Genomic DNA, 22,863 nt, shown 5'->3' with positions numbered 1-22,863 from the left:
GGTTAGTCGAAGAGTGGACCTGAGTAGATGGATATGAGGGTGTTGGAGAGGTCCACGCGGCAGGGGCTGGGTTTGAGTAGATGTGGGAGGGTGAGCAGGGAGATAAGTCAAACTGGATAAAGCATACACACTTCTGGCTTGAGCAGCTGCACCGATATTATGCCTTTGATGAGTCAGGTAATTTAAAAAAAGAAATAAGATTTTATGGGTGGGTGGGTGGGGAAATGAGCTTCCTTTCGCGTGTGTTTTGTTTGAAGTTCCTGAGGCTCATCCAAGCGGAGACATCTGATAGTCGGGAGTTTATATGAAAGGTCAGGGGACTCATCTAGACGGCGGGTACAGATTTGTGGGGCTCCAGCAAATGCATGGCTAGTGAAGCATGCTTAGGAAGAAAGGGCGTCTGCAGAGAAGTGGGCTGAGCCCTGCACTCAGAGGAACTGCCACATTTAAGAGTTAGAAGGAAGGGACTGAAAAGGAGTGGCCAGAAAGGTAAAGAAGAAAGCCAGACCCTGGTGCCAAGGAACCCAAGAGGCTGCCAAGGAAGGAGGAAGTGGCTAGTGGGTCGGATGATCCTGAGGGTAAGTCAGACGAGGATGTGCAAAGGTCCTCTGAGGATGTTATCAATGAAGAACAGTTTCCACCAAGCAATAGGGGCAGAAGTAAGAGCTCTAGGGGCTGGAGTGCTAAGGACAATTAAGGCAGGGAGATGCCTTAATTAAGGCAGGGAAATGTAGGGTTTGCTCCTTGAGTGATAGGGAGGAGTTGAGAGTGGGGCTGGATGGGTAGAGAGGAAGGGCTAGAGATCCCTTGAAAGGGGTCTTCTGTTCTCCACTGTCCCTTAGTAAGTGGCTGGGGAGAAGGGAAGCTCTGATGGGACATGGAGGGGGGAGGATGTGGCAATTGCCAAATAAACACACCATCCAGGGAAGCCAGCCAAGGCTGGGCCCAGAATATCTGGAACGGAACCCATCTTCCTTCTGAAGCAGGAAGTGGTGCTGGGAGCCGAGTTGACCGTGGAATTTCCGAGCTGTGAGGATATTACCGGTGAATGCTTTTTATTTATTTATTTTTTCATTCATGAAAAAGAGTTGGAATTAAGTGACACCACCCCCCCCAACATTCCCTCCCACAGAGGAAGCGCTTAATTTAGCCTAATGTTCCCAGTTGAAAAATATCCTTGAGGTCTGGAGACGTTTGCTGGCTTGTTTGTCACCCTTGAATATGGCAGGATGTTAATGCCTATGGTAGGATCGGTCTCTTTGTGTCTCGATTTTAGCGGAGAGAATAGGTGGCACCATCCCAACGTCAGTGCCAAGGGGAAGTCCTGTGAGACCACCTACACAGGATGTGGGGAGAGGTGTCAAACACCAGCTTTGGGAACCTTAGATGACCCTCCCCATGCTGGCCCATCGAAAAGGGTTGGTGAGGCGAGAGAGAGAGAGTAGAAGATTAGAATTTCTTTGCAGGCGCTCGTGCTAGGGGTTCTATCTCCCTTGGGATGAGGGAGAGTGGCGTTTCCCTTTATCTAGGGTCAGATGACAGGGGCCTGAATGATACTACTCAGAGAGCTTAATATATGCTCTTGGAACTTGTAGAGCACGGTAGACTGGCCTTCGCACCACCCAAGAGATTTGATTTGTAAAAGGACTGTGCCTAGAACTGATTATCTGTGATCTAAATGGGAATGTGCTTGTATGGGGAGTAGCTGTAGCCCCAGGGGTGGTGGGTTAAAGGAGCTAGGTGGGTTAAAGGAAGCAAAGAGGATTGTTTGGATCCCTCCCCAAGGGGTCACCTGGCATGAGGGGTGACACCAGCATGAGGACCCTGGAGGTGGGCCATCCCAGATACCTATTAAAAGGGTTTATAAGAGATGTATCCTTGAGAGGCGGTTTTTAAAAGGCATCCTAAGGAAGAGATAGGCCAGGATCCAAGGCTTTCTCAAGCATATATGGGAAGGGTGTTGGCTGTCCAATGGGCATCTGTCCAACAGTGAAGATCAGAATACAGCTATTGCTCTCCTATCTGTGATACTGTAATTTATCTTAGGAAATATATATTTAGTCTTTGTTCCTGGTTTCTGGCACAAAGCTCCTGAAATCCTTGGGATTTCTTAAGTGATAAGAGTAATACAGGCATCTTGATATTCTTAATAAAGCCATTTCAATCTCACCTGAGTTTATGTTAAGTGAGGTTTGGAAAGGCCCAAGGGTGGGAGCTGGTTGCCAGGGAACCTACCGTGAGATTAGAGGACAGGAACTTTCAGTTCCTGCTCCCCACCACACCCCACCCACCAAGTATTTCCAGGGAGGGGAGAGGGACTGCAGATGGAGTTCAATCACCAATGGCCAATGATTTATTCAATCAGGTCTACGTAACAAAGCCTCCATAAACCCCCAAAAGGACAGGGGTGGGAGGATTTCTGGGTTGATTAACACACGGAGGTGTTGGGAGAATTCGTGCTTGAAGAGGGCTTGGAAGCTTCACACTCTTTCCTCCATACCTTATCTATGCATGCCTCTCTTCCATCTGATTGTTCCTGAGTATATCCTTTTTTAATAAGCTGGTAATATAGTGAGTAAAATGTTTCTGAGTTCTGTGAGTTGTCCTAGCAGACTAATCAAACCCAAGGAGGGGGCCATAGAACCTCCAACCTATATATTTCCACAGAAGGGGCACTTGGGTGACTCAGTTAAGTGTCCCAACTCTTGATTTTTGGCTCAGGTCATGATCTCAGGGCGTTGGACTCCATGCTAAGTGTAGAGCCTGCTTAGGATTCTTTCTCTCCCTCCTCTCTGCCCCTCTCCCAAGACATTCTCGCTCTTTCTTTTCAAAAAAAAAAAAAAAAAAAAAGACACACAGAGGACAACCTGGAAGAGAGAGCAAGAGAGCACAAGCAGGGGGAGCAGTAGAGGGAAAGGGAGAAGCAGGCTCCTCGCTGAGCAGGGAGCCCGACATGGGGCTCCATCCCAGGACACTGGGATTATGACCTGAGCTGAAGGCAGACACTTACCGGACTGAGCCACCAGGTGCCCCATAGAGAGGACAACCTGGACTCTTAGTTGGCATTGGTATCTGAAGTGGCCAGTGGGATGGGGTGGGGAGGTCAGTCTTGTGGGGGTTGAGCCTTTAACATGTGGGATCTGATGCTATTTCCAGGTAGATAGTGTCAGAATTGAGTTGAATTGTGGGACACCTGGTCAGCGTCCTCTAAGAATTGGAGAATTCATTGGTAGTGTTGGGAAAAAACACACATTGGAACATCGAAGTCTATTATTTCATTTGCCCTTAAGGCAGTTACCATCAAATTGAATAAAAAGTTACGAGTTTTCAAATGTAAAAACAAAACAAGAACAAAAACAAAAACAAAACATAACAAAAAAAGATGGGGGCACCTGGGTGGCTCAGTTGATTAAGCATCTGCCTTTGGCTCAGGTCATGATCTCAGGGTCCTAGGATGGAGCCTCATGTTGGGCTCCTGGCTCACTGGGAAGCCTAGTTCTCCCTTTCCCTCTGCTGCTCCCCCTGTTTGTGCTCTCTCTCAAATAAATAAAATCTTTAAAAAATATATGTTCTTTAGGTAAGGTTACTTGAGCATCAAAATGGATGTGGATAAATACAGCTGAAGCCTTCTCGGGGTTTGAAGAGGCTGGACTACGAAAGAAACTCCAAGCCTGTTCTAAAACCCTTAAAACAACCTGAACCAGGTTTGTGACAAAACAAACAAACAAACCTGAAGCCAGCTTTGAAAGCTCTGTAGAGCCCTGGTCTTCGTGCAAATGCTTGAAAGTCCACTTTTTAACTGAAAAGAACTGATCTCCAAGGGGGCAATGTCAGGACCAAGGAGGAAATAGACCAGAACCAAATAAGCCAACCAAAAATCTCATGTCATTGTCAGGGCAGCGAGTCTCATGACTCTTCCCCTTGAGCTCCCCACTCTGTGAGGCTTGATCATAGCTTGAATCATTGACTACTGGGCAGGTTCCCTACTCTCCCATTTTTCAAAGGAGAGCTTTTGTCATCATTACCCCGTTTCCACTCCAGCATTGTCTATAGCCCCATGTGTGTTGGGGAACAGATAACATTTGTTTTATCAGCCACTGAACACAGAGAAGTGTATCAAGGCCTGATGGAGAAAGCAGGACGTCTTGTAGGGTTCCTGACTTTTGAGCTGGAGTCATTCATTGGATAGGGTTTGGGGGTCATCTCCCTTGGGGTAGGGCAAGAGATTTTCTATGTGTGGATACAAGGGTTTGCATGGCAGAAGTGGTGGACTGTTAAAAAGATTACTAGATATATCCCATCTTCTCTATTTTCCTTTTATTTTATGGCAGTGGAAGGTTTTTCTAGGTACTTGGTTACTGGCCAGGACCCCATTTCCCAGATTCCTCTGTAGCTGGATGTAGCTATGTAGCCGAGCCTATGAAATACAAATGGAAGTGATGTATACAATTCCCTGGTTGTACTCTTAAAAGGACATCTGCTTAGTCTTCATTTCTGAAATGACTTTTTATTTTTACTCAAAATTCTCTAAGTGCTGCACCTTATTTCTAATTTTTTCTATTGTGATTTATGTAGCTATTTCATATCTTATAAAATCTCATTATCTTTTAGCTCATTTTGGTATAGAAGATTACATTTTATTTTATTTTATTTTTAAATTTATTTATTTGACAGACAGAGATCACAGAGAAGCAGGCAGAGAGAGAGGAGGAAGCAGGCTCCCTGCTGAGCAGAGAGCCCTATGCGGGGCTTGATCCCAGGATCATGACCTGAGCCGAAGGCAAAGGCTTTAGCCCACTGAGCCACCCAGGCACCCCTAGAAGATTACATTTTAAAATTTGTTTTGTGGGCACAGCTTTCTGGCTCATGTTCATTGTCTATGAAGACGTTATTTTGCTCCTTATCTCCTTCTTTCTTATAATAACATCATATGGGATTTGGCCTTGATATTTTTCTATTGGTTATTTCTATGTCGAGTTAGTTTTCCTGAACTTTTAGAAGAAGGTTAGCCAGGACTTCCAGTACAAATAAGAGCAAATGACAGTGGGTTTCCTTGTCTTACTATAGCATTTTTAGAGTAAAAATGTAACACTTCTCTCTTTAGTATTTTTTCTTTTTTTAAATTTAAATGCAATTAGTCAACATATAGTACATCATTAGTTTTTGATGCAGTGTTCAATGATTCATGAGTTGTGTATAAGTATGTTCTTTATTCTATTTTTTAATTTAATTTAATTTTTAAAAATATTTTATTTATTTATTTGTGTGAGAGAGAGAGAGAGAGAATGCATGAGCATGAGCAGAGGGAGGGGCAGAGGGAGAGGCAGGCTCTCGCTGAGCAAGGAGCCCAATGCAGGACTCAATCCCAGGACCCTGGGATCATGATCTGAACCGAAGGCAGATGCTTAACTGACTGAGCCACCCAGGTGTCCCTAAGTATGTTTTTTAAAAAGGATGTTGGTGGATATCATTTAGCAGGTTTAGGAAGTTCCATTCTGTTTCTAGACATTTAAGAATTTTAATTTTTAATGGACATGATTTAAAAAATTACTTTTCCATTTGAGATCATCTTGTGTATTTTTGAAATTTAATATTGAGGTGAGCAATATATATTAATGTTGAACTGTTTCTGAATTCTGGAGGTAAATCTAATGAGGGTACAATGTGTTGTTGTCTTAAATACATTCTTGTACATGGTTTGTAGAATTTTGTTTTGAACTCTTATATCTATGCTTATAAGTGATACTGGTCTGTGATACTTCTTTCTCATTTTATTCTTGTTTGGTTTGGGTATCAAACCCAAAAAGGTTTTTCTGACTTCATAAAATGACTTGGGACATGTTCTTTTTTATTTTCTGGAAGAGTTTGCTTGTGATTGGAATGATATATTCCTTGAATGCTTTGAAGAAACTGCCTATAAAACCATCAGAGCTCCTTTTTAAGGGGATAGGTTTTCAAACATTTGATTATATTTTTCAAGTGTTTATGGAATTATTTATCTTTTTTATTTCTCCTTGAGTCAGTTTTGGATACATATATTTTCTAGGGAGTTATGCATTTCATCTAAGTTTTTAAGTTTAGTAGCAAAAAACTTCACAGTTTATAGCTGTTTACAGTTTAAATATTTGTATTTTCTATTATTAGGCATCTTTTAAAATTTTTAATATTTTTAGGTTGTACCTTCTTATATGTTAAAAATATTCTTGTGATATATAATATATTCTTATAATATAGATGATATATATCATAAAAGACTATCATATATATATTTTATACATATAAAATATATTTTATTTACATATCATATATATATGTGTACTTAATTCCCAAATTTTATTATTTCATTCCTTCTGTTTTTCCAGATTTATTCTATTATTTTCCCCTCATGTTTACTGTTGACTGATAAGCTCAATAATTTTCAGCCTTTCTTCTTTTCTAATATTATCCTTTATTGTTATATGCCAATCAAATGTCATGTTTCCTAGAAGTAGAGCCTGAGAAGGGAATTCTTGCATGTATGATTTATTGAGAGAGGAGAGGGCTTTCAGAATAAGGGAGCTGAGGGAAGCTGGCTATGGTAGAGGGAGGAGCTAAGCAAGAATATGATCTCAGCTGGAGCCCATCCAGGTCTGATCCATGGGGAGCTCTGAAGCATGAATGGACACAGAATTGGTCCCACTCTGAGGCAAGTGGGCTGAACTTTTATACTCTTACCCAATCAGTAATTGACTAAGACTGCTGTTAGGAGTGGGAGGGAGGGCAAATCTTCCACGTGGAGATGGCTCCCATCAACTGAGGGCAATTCTCTATAGAAGGGGCAGCCATGAGCTGCTGACAGGCACATTTACCATTAAGTGTGAAAAAGCATTATGTCTAAAAAACATACATATCTTAATTAAAAAGCAGTTTATTGCTAAAAATGCTAACCATCATCTGAGCTTTCAGTGAGTTATAATCTTTGCTGGTAGAGGGTTTTGCCTCAGTAAATGGCTACTGACTGATGAGGATGGTGGTTGCTGACGTTTGGGGTGGGTGTGGCAATTTCTTTCTGTTTTTATTGAAGTACAGTTGACATACAATGTTGTATTTGTTTCAGGTGTACGACATAGTGATTTGACATTTTATACTCACCGTAATAAGTGTAGGCAATTTCTTAAAATAAGACAACATTGAAGTTTGCTACTTGATTGACTCTTCCTTTCATGAACGTCATGAGCCATGTTTTTTGATACAATTCACACACAGTAGAACTTCTTTCAAAATTGGAGTCAATCTTCTCAAACCCAGATGCTGCTTTATCAACTAAGTTTATGTAATATTGTAAACTCTTTGCTGTCATTTCAACAATCTTCACAGCATCTTCACCAGGAGTAGCTTCCTTCTCGTGAAACCACTTTCTTTGCTCATCCATAAGAAGCAACTCTTCATCCATTAAAGTTTTATCATGATATGGCAGCAATTCAGTCACATCTCCAGGTTTCACTCTAATTCTAGTTCGCTAGCTAATTTTACTATCTCTGCAGCTACTTTCTCCACTGAAGTCTTGAGTCCCTCAAAGTTGTCCATAACGGTTGGAATCAACTTCTTCCTAACTTCCATTAACATTGATATTTTGACCTCTTTCTATGAATCATGAATGTTCTTAATGGTACCTTGAATGGTAAATCCTTCCCAGAATGTTTTCAATTTACTTTGTCTGGATCCATCAGATTGATCATTATCTATGGTGGTTATGGTCTTACAAAATGTATTTCTTTTTTTCTTTTTTTAGAGAAAGAGAGAGAGAAAGTGGCAGGGGGCAGGGGGAGAGAAAGAATCTTTTTTTTTTTTTTTTTTTTAAAGAGCTGAGAGGGAGAAGAGGGCAGAGGGACTATTTATTTATTTATTTTAAAGGTTTTATTATTTATTTGACAGACAGAGATCACAAGGAGGCAGAGAGGCAGGCAGAGAGAGAGGAGGAAGCAGGCTCCCTGCCGAGCAGAGAGCCTGATGCGGGGCTCGATCCCAGGACCCTGAGATCATGACCTGAACTGAAGGCAGAGGCTTTAAACCACTGAGCCATCTGGGCACCCTGAGAGTGAGAGAATCTTAAGAAGACTCCACGCTGAGCTCAGAGACCAATGTGGGGCTTGATCTCACAATCCTAAGATTATGACCTTAGCCAAAATCAAGAGTCAGATGCTTATTGAACTGAGCTACCCAGGCGCCCCCAAAATGTATTTCTTAAATCTAAGACTTAGAAGTCAAAATTACTCCCCAATCTATGGGCTGCAGAAGGATGCTGTGTTAGCAGGCATGAAAACAACATAAATCTTGAGTATCTCCATCAGAATTCTTGGGTGACCAGGTGCATTTTCAATGAGCAGTAATATTTTGAAAGATATATATCTTTCAAAAAAGAAAAAAAATATATATTTTCTTTTTTCCCCTTAACAGTGGTTCTCAACAGTTGATGTAAAATATCCAGTATACCATGTTGTAAACAGATTTGCTGTCATCTAGGCTTTGATATTCCATTTATAGAGCACAGGCAGAGTAGATTTAGTGTAATTCTTAGGGGCCCTAGGATTTTGGGGATGTTCATGACTATTGGCTTTAACTTCAAGCCACCTGATGCATCAGCCTGTAACAAGAGAGTCAGCCTGTCCTTTGAAACTTGGAAGCCAGGCATCGCCTTCTCTTCTTCAGCTATGAAAGTCCTAGATGGCATCTTCTTCCAGTAGAAAGCTGTTTCATCTACATCGAAAGTCTGGTGTTTAGTGCAACCACCTTCATTCTTAGCAAGGTCTTCTGGATAACTTGCTACAGCTTCTACATCTGCACTTGACACATCACCTTGCACTTTGATGTTGTCGGGTGCTTTTTTCTTAAACCTCATGAACCAACCTCTGATAGTTTCATTCTTTTCTTCTGCAGCTTTCTTACCTCTCTCAGCCTTCACAGAATTGAAGAGAGTCAGGACCTTGCCCTAGAGTAGGCTTCGGCTTCAGGGAATGTTGCGGCTGTTTTGATTTTCCATATGGACCACTCAAATGTTCTTAATAACAGCATCAAAGCTGTTTCCCTTTCTGATCATTTGTGTGTCACTGGAGGTAGCACTTTTAATTTCCTTTGGGAACTTTTCTTTTGTGCTCATGACTTGGCTAACTCTTTGGCACAAGTGACCCAGCTTCCAGCCTATCTTGGCTCTTGACCTACCTTCCTCACTGAGCTTAATCATTTCTGGGTTTTGATTTAAAATGAGACATGTGCTATTCTTCCTTTCATTTGAGCACTTGGAGGCCATTTCGGAGTTAGTAATTGGCCTACTTTCAATATTGTTGTGTTTCAGGGAATAGGGAGGCCTGAGGAGAGGAAGAGAGATAGGGGAATGACTGGTGGGTGGAGCAGTCAGAACTCACAACATTTATTAAGCTTGTTGTCTTATGTGGGGCATGGTTTGTGGTGTTCCTAAACAGTTACAGTAGTTAACATCAAAGAGAACTGATCATATCATATCATATCATATTGTATTACATTATACATATGATAATTAAAAAGTGAGATATTGCAGGAATTACCAAAATGTGACACAGAGACATGAAGTAAGCAAATGTTGGGAAAATGGTGCTGATAGACCTGTCCAGTGGAGGGTTGTCACAAACCTTCAATTTTTAAAAGACACAATATCTATGAAGTGTAATTAAATGAAATCTGTCTGTACATGATGTTGGAGGAATTTCTGTAATTTTATTTTTTCTCACAAATCAACAAGGAGGGACTTTATGACATAAAATAAAGATACCCATAAGTAGGTAAAGCCGTGTCATGGCCCAAAAGCTTGCCTGTCACTCACCATGCAATGCAACTCAAAGCAGGAGAAAATCCCAAACCCCTCAAATTGAACAAAAGACATTTCAAAAACAAGAGGCTGGTGTGATGGGTGGATCATGTGGGAGCTATTGCTGAAGCTCTGAAAATCAGTTTCCCCAAAGCTTTTTGCTGATTTTGAACAGAAGCAGTTTAATTTCTAGTGATGTGATTCAATCAGGGAAAAATGAAACAGTGATTTTAGGCAAGTAGGGAATGATGACAATATCACACATTCTTTAAAAACCTCAAAATCATACTGTCCATTCTAAAAGCACTAAAGAAATTAATATCATATGCGCAGGTTTCCAAAATAATGTAATCACTTTGATGATATATGTGGCTGCCACTAACCCCAAAGAGGCCATAATATTTAATGGGAATAAGGTGTTCATATTTTAATTTTCAAACCAGAATACTTATGAGAGTAAAAGAGGGGGTGTGGATATGGATAACAGAGACTGTCCCAAGTAAATTGGGTCACCCTGATTTTAAATTATAAAGCAATTTCTAAGAGTGGTATTTTCCCCAGAGATGTTATTGTGGCTGCATACTATAATGGGTAGATTCTGGCTGAACCAATGGAGGATTACCTAGTAGGCATTTAGAATAGACCTCAGGAGCCATTGGCAACCAGTCTACCCAGTGCAATACCCTTTTTTTTTAAAGTAATTTTTAAAAAAGATTTTATTTATTTATTTGACAGAGAGAGACACAGTGTGAGTGGGAACACAAACAGAGAGAGAAGGAGAAGGAGGCTTCCCACTGAGCAGAGAGCCTGATGTGAGACTCAACCCCAGGACACTGGGATCATGACCCGAGCTGAAGGCAGACGCTTAATGACTGAGCCACCTGGGCGCCCCAATACATTACTCTTGATACATGTTTTGGGCATTTATTTGAATGGTGAGATAATAAGTCAAGAGACAAAAAGAGGGAAAATACAAAGAGAGGTCCAGAAAGTGAGAGTACACAGTGAGAAGTTCTAATATATATTTAATCAAAGTTTCAGAAGTTGAAGAGCAAGAGAGACAAGGACAGAGGCAATGCTTGAAGAGATAATAGCTGAAAAATTTCTGAAACAATTGAAAGATACCAACCCACAGATTCAAGAAGATAAATTCTAGACTTGACATAAAAAGAAATCTACACTTAGCTACAGAGGGCCAAAGATACAGAGAAAAATCTAAAAAGCAGCCAAAGAGGGCAGAAAAGGACATAAATTTTAGTTAGCTGGTAATGGAAATGAGAAGAAAGTGAAACGGTATTTTCACTGTGTTGGGGAAAAAAAATCCATGTAATTCTATACCCAGATAAAACATCTTTTAAGAAAGGTGAAATAAAGGCATTTCCATTAAATGTAAAGTCTAAATTCTGAGTTTATCCCCAGCCAAGCTTATTAACAATTGTTCAGTAAGTGCTTTAGGTAGAAGGAAAATGAACTCAGATGAAAGGGCTGAGAAGCAAAAATAGGCAAAGAGCAAAAGAAAGAAAATAAATAAATAAATAAAGAAAGAAAGAAAGAAAAAGAAAAGTAAACAAGTTTATGTATTTTTCCACTATATTCACTTTCTAACACCAGACACATTCCCTTTTCCTGGCTCCGCCATTTGCCCAATTCTCAAGAGCTTCTGAGTGGAAAACAAAACCCTGCTACCAAATGCTTTAGGAGGTTGAGAAAAAGTAATTTCAATGCCAGTGTATTTGGTACCATTAGAAAGACCATGACAACCTTTATTTTGAAATATGTGATGGAAGCCATGAGAGAAAAATACAGCTTAAAGGAAACACATGAATGGATCATTTCAAGGCTCTTCTCCTGATCAAAAAGTGGAATATAAAGAGAAGTCTCAATTCAATGATAAAACAAACAACTCAATAAAAAACGGGCAAGGATTTGAACAGATGCTTCACAAAAGAAGATATACAGGTGATAAAAAAGCACATGACAAGATGCTCAACATCATTAGCCATTGTGGAAGAGTAGATTAAAACTACTATTGAGATGTTATGACGCTATAGTCATATGATCCAGTGATCCAACTTCTAAGTATTTATGCAAATGAAATAAAAACTTATGTCCACATATAAATCTATATGCAAATGTTTATAACAGTTTTATTCATAGTCTCCCAATAAGTAATAACCCATATGTCCTTCAACTAGTGAACAATAAAATCTGGTATATCCATATAATGGAATACTACTCAGCAATGAAAAGGAATGAAGTACTAATATACACAACATAGATGAATTTCAGATGCATTAGGCTAAATGAAAGAAGCCAGACTCAAAAAGCTACATACTGTGTGATTCCATTTATTCCAGAAGAGGCAAAATTGTGGGGACAGAAAACAAACAAATGGTTTTCAGAGGCTGGAGAAGGGGGAGGGATTAACTATCAAGGGACATGAGGGAATATTTTGGGGTAATAGAACTGTTTTATATATCAACTGTGGTGCCAATAACATAACTTACATGTGTCTCAAAACTTGCAGAACTGTATCTAACAAGGGTAAGCATTCCTGGATGTATTTTATACCTTACAAAAAACCAAAAGAAAAAATTGAGACATCCTCAGGGTATTTGATAATCTCATTTACTTTGACATGGAAGTAGATACGCTCATTACACACTTGTGTGCAATCCCCCACCCCCAACACACACCAAAAACATTCGTTGTTGTTATGTCAAATTTCCAGAACCATTTCCCCAGCCTTCTCTCTCCTTTTTGGCAGATGACTTTTTCACCTACTTTACCAAGAAGGACTGGATTAGGTGAATACATCTAACCTTTCTCTCCTCCTCTTCAAATGTTCTCTCCTTATTCATATGATGAAACAGACAGCCTCTAAACATCTCAGGGCATTTGCATTTTAGTATGGAAAGTAATTTTCAAATTGTTAAAAAGTACAGGGGCACCAATGTGTCTCAGTTAGTTAAGCATCAGACTTTTGATCTCAGCTCCGGTCATGATCTCAGGGTCATGAGTTCAAGCCCTGCACTAGGCTCCATGTTGGGTATGGAGCCTACTTAGAAAGAAAGAAAGAAAGAAAGAAAGAAAGAAAGAAAGAAAGAAAGAAAGAATAAACTTACCAAAAAATAGAATAAGCTCACCAAAGAGTATAATGATTTGGTGGTATGATGAGACACTGACACCCCTTTTTGTTTTGAGATGGTTTGAAGACCAATTAACCATTTAGGTTGAGTGAAAGAAGCCAATCTTAATACTATACTATTGTATACTAATATGATCTATATGCTGTATGATTCCCACTATATGACATTCTAAAAAAGGCAAAACTATAGAGACAGTAAAAAGATCAGTGGTTTCCAGGAGCTTGTGGGGAAAGAGAGGGGAAGAAGTTGGAGCATAGGGAATTTTTAGGACAGTGAGACTGTTATTCTGTATGATACCACAATGGTGGATACGTGTCATTATACATTTGTCAAACCATAAAATGTACAACACCAGGAGTGAATCTTAATGTAAACTATAGATTTAGTTAATAGTAATGCATCAATATTGGCTCATCAATGAAAACAAATGTACCACATTGAAGACAATGAAAACAAATGTACCACAATAATGCAAAATGTTCAAAATTGGGACAATTTTGGGAAAAATTGGGAGGAAGGGTGAAAGGGTATATGGAAACTGTATGTTTTGCTCAATTTTCCCTTTAAATCTAAAACTGTTAAAAAGTCCACTAATTTTTTATTTTTATTTTTTTAAACTTATTTACTCATTTATTTGACAGACTGAGATCACAAGTAGGCAGAGAGGCAGGCAGATAGAGAGGAGGAAGCAGGCTCCCTGCTGAGCAGAGAGCCCGATGTGAGGCTCGATCCCAGGACCCTGGGATAATGACCTGAGCTGAAGGCAGAGGCTTTAACCCCCTGAGCCACCCAGGCGCCCCTCCACTAATTTTTTAAGAAGTGATGCAGGAGAGTGAACTTTAGATGTGAAAATTTAGGAATACCTAACCAATTTTATGTTCCTTGATATGTCCTTCTTATTTATGCACAAGAATCATAAGCCATAATCCTTTGACCCCAAGATAGTTTTGAAAAGTCTCTGAATCAGGTTGTATCTTAAAATTGATGATATTTTAAATTCCAGGAAATATGGTATGACAAAATAGACATCTAAAGAGGTCTCAAGGAGGCCTTTTAATAAGTATTAAATAAAAATCTAATGCTCAACGTCTCGGGAAATACAAATCAAAACCACCATAAGATACCACCTCATACCTGTCAGAATGGCAAAAATAAACACAGGAAACAACAGATGTTGGTGAGGATGTGGAGAAAGAGGAACTCTCTTACACCATTGGTGAGAATGCAAACTGGTGCAGCCACTCTGGAGAATAGTATAGAGGTTCCTCAAAAAGTTAAAAATAGAGCTGTCCTACTATCTAGCAATTGCACTACTAGGTATTCACCCAAAGGATACAAAAATACAGATTGGAAGTCGTATATGTACCCTGAAATTTATAGCAGCCTTATCAATAATAGCCATGTTATGGAAAGATCCCCAGTGTCTATTGACTGATGAATGGATAAAGAAGATGTGATCTCTATCTCTATCTCTATCTATATCTACGTTACTCAGCCATCCAAAAGATGAAATCTTGCCATTTGCAATGATATGGATGAGCTAGAGTGTATGATGCTAAGTGAAATAAGTCAGTTGGAGAAAGATAAATATTATATGATTTCACTTGTATATGGAATTTAGGAAACAAAACAGATGAATATAGAGGAAGGGAAAAAAAAAAGAGGGAAACAAGCCATTAGAGAGAGAGAGAGAGCGCGTGCGGGCGCGGGCGTGGGGGAGGGGCAGAGGGAGAGGGAGAGGGAGAGAGAGAATCTTAGCAGACTCCACTTTCAGCTCGGGGTCTGACATGGGGCTGAATCCCACGACCCTGAGATCACAACTGAGCCAAACTCAAGAGTCCAATGCTTAATGAACTGAGCCACCCTGGTGCCCCTATAAGAGACTCTTAAGGTCAGAGAGCAAACTGAGGGTTGATGGAGGGAGGTGGGTGGGTGATGGGCTATATCGGCAATGGGTATTAAGGAGGGTACTTGTTATGAGCAATGGGTGTTATATGTAAGTGACGAATAATTAAAAAATAAAAATAGATTAGGAGAAATAAAAATCCAAGATTAGAAAGTGTTGCATCGTAGTCTAATTGTCAGTGTTTTTCTTTTTAAGTGGGGCTTAAAATAATAGTGCATCTTACAACGGATGGTGTCTCAGGCTAGACGAGATATAGATTAAGTGAGCACTGTAAAAATTGGCTAGATGATGTATATTTAATTTATCTATTGTTGCCTCTGAAGGTGGGCGTTAAAAGGAGATTACAATTTGAATTCTAGTGCTTTATTTCTTGTATTTGAAAATGACAAAGCAACTGACATGAAATGTTAACAAAGATAAATCTGAGAACTAAGAGCATAGCCTTACGTCTTTTTCAGCTATTTTATTTTATATATTTAAAAATTTTATACAGCAAAACAAATCGCTGAAAAAAAAATCAAAGAACACCTCAGAAACCTTCTCAGAGCTGGCCAACTGCCAATTTATTTGTTGGGGAGTTTTCTCGGGGCATTGGGGGATGGTAGAAACAGAGGGAAGAAATTGTCAGCAGGCAGACACCAAAAGACAAATATTCCATTTACATGAGGTACATTCCATAGTCAAATTCATAGAGACAGAAAGAATAGTGGTTACCACTGGCTGAGTGTGGTGGGGGAATAATGTTAAATAATATTATTTAATGGGTACAGAGTTGCAGTTTGGAATGATGGAAAAGTTCTGGAAATGAATAGTGGTGATGGTTGCACAACACTGGGAACATACTTAAAACCACCAAATGGTACACTTAAAGATGATGAATTTTCTGCTATATACCCTCTCCTCCAACCAGGGTAGGGGAAAACAAGAGTTTTGTTTGGGCATGTTGGGTTTGAGATGCTAAAGGTAGTTGGATAAAATCCAAGCTCAAGGGAGGGACTGATCATGAGCTGTAGACACAGACTCAGCAGACAGCATGTTGACACCACGAGGCTAGAGAAAGGGGGGGGGGAGACCAGGGCCCTCCAACCCTCCAAGAAGTGGGGCCAAAGAAGCCATGAGCAAAAGGTTTTCCCAGTAAGAGGCAGCAGTCAGTGGTCTCAAAGGTTTCTGAGAGACCGACTGAGGTGAGGCCTGGGATCTGGTAATGTGGGAGTGCTGGGTTCCAGTGGAGTACTAAGTACTAAGTATTAAGTACTAAGTAAGGGGGAGAGACTCAAGTGGGTCAGGAAGGAGAAAGTGGCTATGGGAACTATCCCCAATATTTTGAAGAAATTTTGCTGTGAATATTAGGGAGATGGGGGATAGTTAGAGGCAGATGAGGTGGCCTAGGGTAGCTCACTCCCTGTTTAAAAAAAAAAAATTGTATTTATTTTAGAGAGAGAGAGAGTGAGATTAGGGGAAGGAGCAGAAGGAGAGGGAGAGAACCTCAAGCTGACTCTGCTAAGTATGGAGCCTGACACAGGGCTTGATCTCATGACATCCAGATCATGACCAGACCCGAAACCAAGAGCTAGACGTTCAGCCCACTGAGCCACCCAGGTGCCCCTCACCCACCACCCCGAGCCCCCATTTTTAATAGATGAGAGATTCTAGAAAATGTTTGTATGCTTATGGGAATGATCCACTCTTCCCATTAGAGGGGGTAAGGAAAGGCATAGGAGAGGATAGAGAACTGAAGGAGGAGGGACATGGGTGGCATGAATGGCCTGAGGTGGGAGCAGACACTCCATTCTTGAGGAGCATGGGTGAGAGAGTGGGCGGTGGGGCTGAAGTTTGGTGGTGGGAAGGCGATGGGGTCAGCTTTCTGAGCTGAGCTGGGCCCACGCGGGGCTGCTAGAAGTCTGGGCACAGAGAACTTGTGAACAAGTCGTGGCAGAGGTGGGAAAGGCAACACCCTCCCTCAGGAAGTGCCATGGATCTACCCGGCAAGGCAGAGTGCCCTGTGGAGCCCTGAGGTCCAGACATCAGTGGAAACCAGTGACAAGGAGGTGTGGAGTGACTTTCCCTGGCAGGGAGCTCAGGCAGGTGGGCCTCACACACTCCTGGACCAGCAGCAGGAGCATCACCTGGGAACCTGTTAAAATGCAAATGACCTGACCCACCCCCAAATGCAAATAACCACCCCAACCCCACTGAGTCAAACACACGGGGGTGGGGCCCTACCCACCTTTGTACCCACCTGTGTTTGTCACAAGCTCTCCAGGTGATTCTGAGAGTTTGAGAAGCTCAGAACTAGCGTAAAGGAGCCAAGGGGACCTGGGGATGACCTGCCACTCGGAGGTGATGGCGGGCAAACATTTCTAGTGCTGTGAGCTCCCTGATGGATCTGGAAGCAAGCCCTGGAGACTGACAGGACTGGAAGGCCCTTTAAAGGAACTCTGGGCTTTCTAATGGGTGATTATTTCACAAGACAAACATCTTTCAAGTGTACTTTTTTTGGAGTCTATATTTGAATATTGAGTTTCCTGTCCACGGTGGTTTGAAAGGACCCCGGACTCTCTCTCTCTCTCTCCAGAACCTTCTTGGGGCCTGCTCCATCTTTCCACATGGCTCCATTGCAGTTTTCAGTTCCGTGGGGAAAACAACAGCCATTCCCCCATATGTGAGGCCTCTTCCTTTCCTGACGAAATAGAGACAAGGATGAGTCAGCCTCTCCCAACCTCCAGGATCTCCAGTCGTCCCAGTGACTCAGAGGATGGTCTGTTTCGTGGGTAAGTGCTCCTCCCAGGAAGTTGGCAGCCCTAGCCACCCCCTACCTCAGTCACCCCCCCTCCCCCCCAGGGCTTCCATCAAGACACATTACTAGCGAGACCCGGTGGCGGTTGGGGCAGGCCAAGAAAGGTCAGCCATAAGTGGACCAGGAAAGAGGGTGGGAGCTGAAAGGCTACGATGCAGGAGGCTAAATTTGTTTCTCATTTGGGGGTGACCTTGGATGGATCCATAAAGGGCTCAGTGTTTCTTTTCTTTTCTTTTTTTTAAAAGATTTTATTTGTTATTTGACAGAGACAGAGATCACAAGTAGGCAGAGCAGCAGGCAGAGAGAGAGAGGGGGAAGCAGGCTCCCTGCTGAGCAGAGAGCCTGATGCGGGGCTTGATTCCAGGACCTTGAGATCATGACCTGAGCCGAAGGCAGAGGCTTAACCCACTGAGCCACCCAAGCGCTCCAAGGGCTCAGTGTTTCTATTTGAAAATGGGAAAAATCGTACATCCTACGATGTGGGACTTGGTAGTGGCCCAAAAAGAGAGAAGATGAGCCTCTTGGAATATATCTGACTGGAGACATACTTTGGAACTTTTCTGTGCAAAAGAGAGGGAGCCCTGGGGATGGTTTATCCTTGAGGATGTCTTAGGACAAGCTACCATCTGAGCAGGGCCTGTAGGAGGGTGCGGAGGCCTCCATGGGAGGAGGACGGGAGGTCAGAGTTGGGGTGACTAGTCCAAGGCAGGGGAACTTGGCAAGTAGGGGCACCTTGGGGGGCACAAAGCAGCTGATAGAAACAGCAATCCCCAAACTGTGGGTTTGGTGGTGCCCGTGTTGCTGGGTCTGTGACTCTTCTCCTTCACCCCTGTGTCCATCAGTGTCTCTCTCTCTCTGTCTCCTTCCCCTTCTCTCCTATGTCACAGAGAATAGTGAAGCCTCCTCTTCCCACGGGTTCTGTGTTTTCTTTCCTGTTTAGATGGTGACTGGCATCTATCTGTTTATGGAGTCAGCAATCAATCCATCCTGTTTACTTGTCGCTGACACAGTGCGTTGTGGTCAGTGAGGCTGTCCACAGCCCCCCAGGGTGGGGTGGGGACCAGGATGTTGACACATACACACACACACACACACACACAGGCACACACATTCAACCATGACCAGGTCAATTGGCTTCACCAGAACCAGGAGGTCCTGGTCTGTTCTGCTCCGATGTCTGGGATGCTGTGGGCAGTCAGCTGGGCCAAGGTCATCTCCCCCTGCTGCTGAGCTCCATGGCCAGCATGCTTGGCCCAAACTCAGGGCTCAGGAACAATCTCCTGACTGCAACTGAGTGCCCAAAGCACAGTTCCTCAAGGGTTTTGTGGGGTGTAGGGGTCTTAGAAGCGAGAAGGACAGTGCCGAGAGAAATAATGTCAGAAGGCAGCTTACTTATCATGCCCATTTCTACATGAAGGAATTAGGAGCAGAGAAGGTAAAGGAATTGTGGATTGGGTCACCATTTACCGCATTCCTTCTGCTCCCCTCTCCTGCTTGGGCCCCTCCTTCCTAATTCATGTGACTTGAGACCCACACTTAAGTTTGTTTTTCTTGGTTTCCCCAAATCCAGTGCAGTGGCACTGGTCAGGGTTAGACTGGAGATTGACGAGGTTTCCTGGGGTTTGTGGTGTGAGTGGGGAGAGCAGCAGGGGTCAGGCCAGACCTGTGGGGAGACAGAGGGGGGTGGTGATGGGCATTTAAATCGAGGTCTGGAGGACCCAAGCCTAAGAAAATGATGCCCCCTGTTTTCAAGGTGCTGGCCCAGGACCTGACTTCTAAACTCTGAGCATAGGGCCCAAGCACGCAAAGATTGTCAAACAAAAAACCAAGGAACAAACAAAATCCACATAAGCCAAGAGTCTAGGCGGATGCCCTTTGATGCTTCCAGAGGATTCTCGGAATTCCTGAGGTCATCTGGAGCTCACCAGGGTCTGCCTCATGGCCTGACTGTACACTGTACACCTACTAGACAGACCTGGGCTTAGGGGAGGGCGGGGGGCTCAGCAGTGCCACTCACTCTCAGGGCGTGTGACTGGGGCCCATGCTTCTGGGAACAAATGATTCCTTGTTTGTCTGAGATTCAGACTGAACTGAGTGCCCTGTATTTTTCTTTGCTAAATCTGCCAACCCTTTTAAGCCCTCCAAACGTTGGTCCCCACCCTCAACTCCTACCTAGAGGCCATCAGTAGCAAACTCTGCAATATTCTGAAGTCTGGGATTTCACCTCAAAAATTCACGTAAAGTTTAAGCCCACCTGTCTGTTTCTACCCTTGTTTTGCTCTAAAACGGCTATTAAATTATCCTAGTTAAAAAGCAAACCTCTCCCATGTACTCACGCTGGATTTTGGGTTAGTTAAGGTCCTGCTCAGCCTGTCAGTCGGCTTTCCAGTGGATGGAAGGAACACTGGGGACCGTCTGCCCTTGGCAATGGTGAGTAAGGAAAAGAAGGGCAGGAGAGTGAGATTTTCAAAAGGGGATTTGTCCAATTTAAAGAACTCCATTTTTTGCCTCCCTATGCTGCCTTTTCAAGATGTCTTTCACAACATGGGAATCACTTTTTAAAAACATTTGATTCCCTTACATGGTAGGATAAAGAGTGGGCAAGCAGAAAGCCGGAGCCTCTAGAAATGTGGAGAGGAGGCAAGACAGTACATGCCCCCTGAGAACAGTGAGGGGTGCTTTTAGAGCAGTGGCTACACAGTGGGATGGCTAGGGTGCCCAGGTTTTCCCCAGACCCCTTACTTCAGAGCCTTTCAGTTCAGGGGTAGGGGGTGGGGGTGGGGGAGGACCTGGGCATCAGTGCTTTCAAAAGCTTCCCAAGATATCCTAGTGTGTGTTGAGACTCCTACCATTTCTCTGGAGATCTGACACTCAAAGTGAGGTCTGAGGACCGGGGGCAGCAGTTCCAGCTAAATCTCAAGCCCCACCCCAGACCTGCTGAATCAGAACCTGCATTTTCACGAGGTCTCCAGGGGCTTGGCGTGCCATCTGAGAAGACCTGCTAGAGCACACCTGTTGGGAACCTCAGCTTGATGGGGGTGGTCACAGCAGCAGCTGGCTTTCTTCAGGGGGACCTGAGGGCCACTCCTGCTAGTCTGTCTATCAGAGCCCACTGCACGGTCTCCTGCTCCTGGGTGTCTACAGTTGTAGGCTTACCCACACCGATGGAACTTGTATTCTGTGCCTGGGTCTGTTCATGTCTTTTCATCGATACATCCTTGTTCCATTGGGACAACTGTATGGTAGCCAAAGTTTTTGGCTGAAGAACAGGGACTCCTATCCTGGCGGAGAAACCTAAAGACGCCGGTCAGGATCTGTGGAGAGGACAGGCAGAAGCATACAGTGTGGCCTTGACTTCAGACGCAGTATTCACGTACTGCAAGGTTATGTAGGTCTGGTTTTAAGCCATGTAGTCTCTTGTTGTTTAATTCATTCTTCAGTCAGTTGGAATTGATGTAACTTTCAAAAAGCCTGGGTAGGCGAGATTCTTCTTTGTCTCTATCAGTTGGCTATTGTCGCAACGGTGCTGTGTAACAACCACGAGACCTCAGTGGCATACAACAATTAGTATTCATTTCTCATGGGTATGTGTGTTGCCTGGGATGACTCTGCTGAGGTCCTGTGTCTACAAGTTGGCTGGGGCATTTGCTGATCTAGGCTTGGATCAGATAGGTGCTTCGAGATATGGTCTAGGAGAGTCTGAGTGCTGGTCTGCTGCTTGAGTGTTCATTCTGCAGTCCTGGGCTGAAGGGCAGTGGCTATGCAGGGGAATGTTTCTAATGAAGGTGGAGGTGGAACCATGCAGGAACTCTTCAAGTGGAGGCTCCAAACAGACCTATTACCACTTCTACTTGATTTTACTCAAGCCTGACATTGGTGGGTGGGAAAATATACTCCACCTGAGTTGTGACAAGAATATGGAGGCAAAATACTACATAAGGAAGTGAATTGTGGCCAGTAGGTCAACCCACTGTATCTTCCAACCTGGAATGATATTTCCTTGGGGATATATGACCCATCCATTCCAGAACTTTAAAAAGCTCCCTCATTGTGGGGACTGCTGGCTGTTCACCAAAAATCACTTTCCTACCCTTCCTGGATTCCCATCTTGAGTGTAATTCCCAGGCTCCCATGTAGTTAGGTATGACCATGAGACTGGTTTTGGCCAATGGTGTGTGAGTAGAAGTGATCTCAGTTTTCAAGCGAAGGCTCTCTTCTGCTGCTGGCTTTGTGCAGGTGACTGCAAGACCCTAATGGTTGCTGGAGGCACGTGTTGGAATGAGCCTAGATCCCTGAATCACAACGTGGAGGAAAGCCATTAAGAAATGGGAATACCTCTTTATTGCATAGGTAAGATATTATGTTTGAACTGCTGTATTCTTGGATCTATTTCTTATAGAAGCCAGCATTACTTACAACTGATACATTTCTTAAAGCTCTTTTTCATTACTCTGGTATCTCCCTGTGGTGGTGGGTGTGGAAGTACTTGGTAAACTAGAAAGTGCTCCACACATGTGAAGTCTGACTGTGATCAATGCTTTACTAATGTTTCAACACAAAGCTGAGTCTAGATCAGCTGTATGGAGGTGACAGAGACTGATGCTAATAACCAGTGATATCTGGAGGGGAACTGATGGCTTGGACATCAATTTTTATATCCTTTATTCTTTTTAATCCTCACCACAACCCTGAGTGACAGGGGCCTAACATTACCCCCATTTTAAGGATGACAAAAGGGAGATTGTCAAACTTGCACAAGGCCTCACGGTTCGTCAGATCCCTACACCTGACCTCCTTCCCCTCATTGTTCTGGGAGGAAACAATGAGGAAACTTCTTAGCTCCAGTCCACTTTGCACCAATCAGGCTCCAAAGACCCCTTGGTGTGTGGGGGGATAGAGAAATAGGTTGCACTCAAGGCTGCTGGTGGTGGTGGAATGATTTGTAAGGAGCATTTAAAATTCCAGGCCCTAATCGAAACCATGTACTCAAGAAATCCATTCTTAAAGGTAAGGTATGGGGTTTCTGCTTCATGGTAGATTATCTTTATGATGGCTACCAAGGAATCCTCCCATTCGTGTATGCTCTTTTGTTATGGGTTGAATTATGTTTCCCCCATAGATACATCAGGTGTATTGGAGTTCTAATTCCCAGTACCCCAAAACATAACCTTATTTGGAGATCTTGTCTTTA

General features: G+C 42.8%; 1 long non-coding RNA gene across 1 annotated transcript in view; it reads left to right on the top strand.

The window, feature by feature from the left end:
• Positions 1–22,863, top strand: part of LOC132021754 (uncharacterized) — a 63,538-nt gene that overhangs the window by 40,400 nt on the left and 275 nt on the right. Inside the window, exons 3-4 of the long non-coding RNA XR_009405438.1 lie at positions 17,451–17,646; positions 21,909–22,022. This is a non-coding gene — a long non-coding RNA (uncharacterized LOC132021754). The remainder of the gene's footprint in view (positions 1–17,450; positions 17,647–21,908; positions 22,023–22,863) is intronic.

The sequence above is a fragment of the Mustela nigripes genome, chromosome 7, assembly GCF_022355385.1.
Source record: "Mustela nigripes isolate SB6536 chromosome 7, MUSNIG.SB6536, whole genome shotgun sequence".
NCBI lineage: Eukaryota > Metazoa > Chordata > Mammalia > Carnivora > Mustelidae > Mustela > Mustela nigripes.
This window is presented reverse-complemented; position numbering and strand designations above follow the sequence as displayed.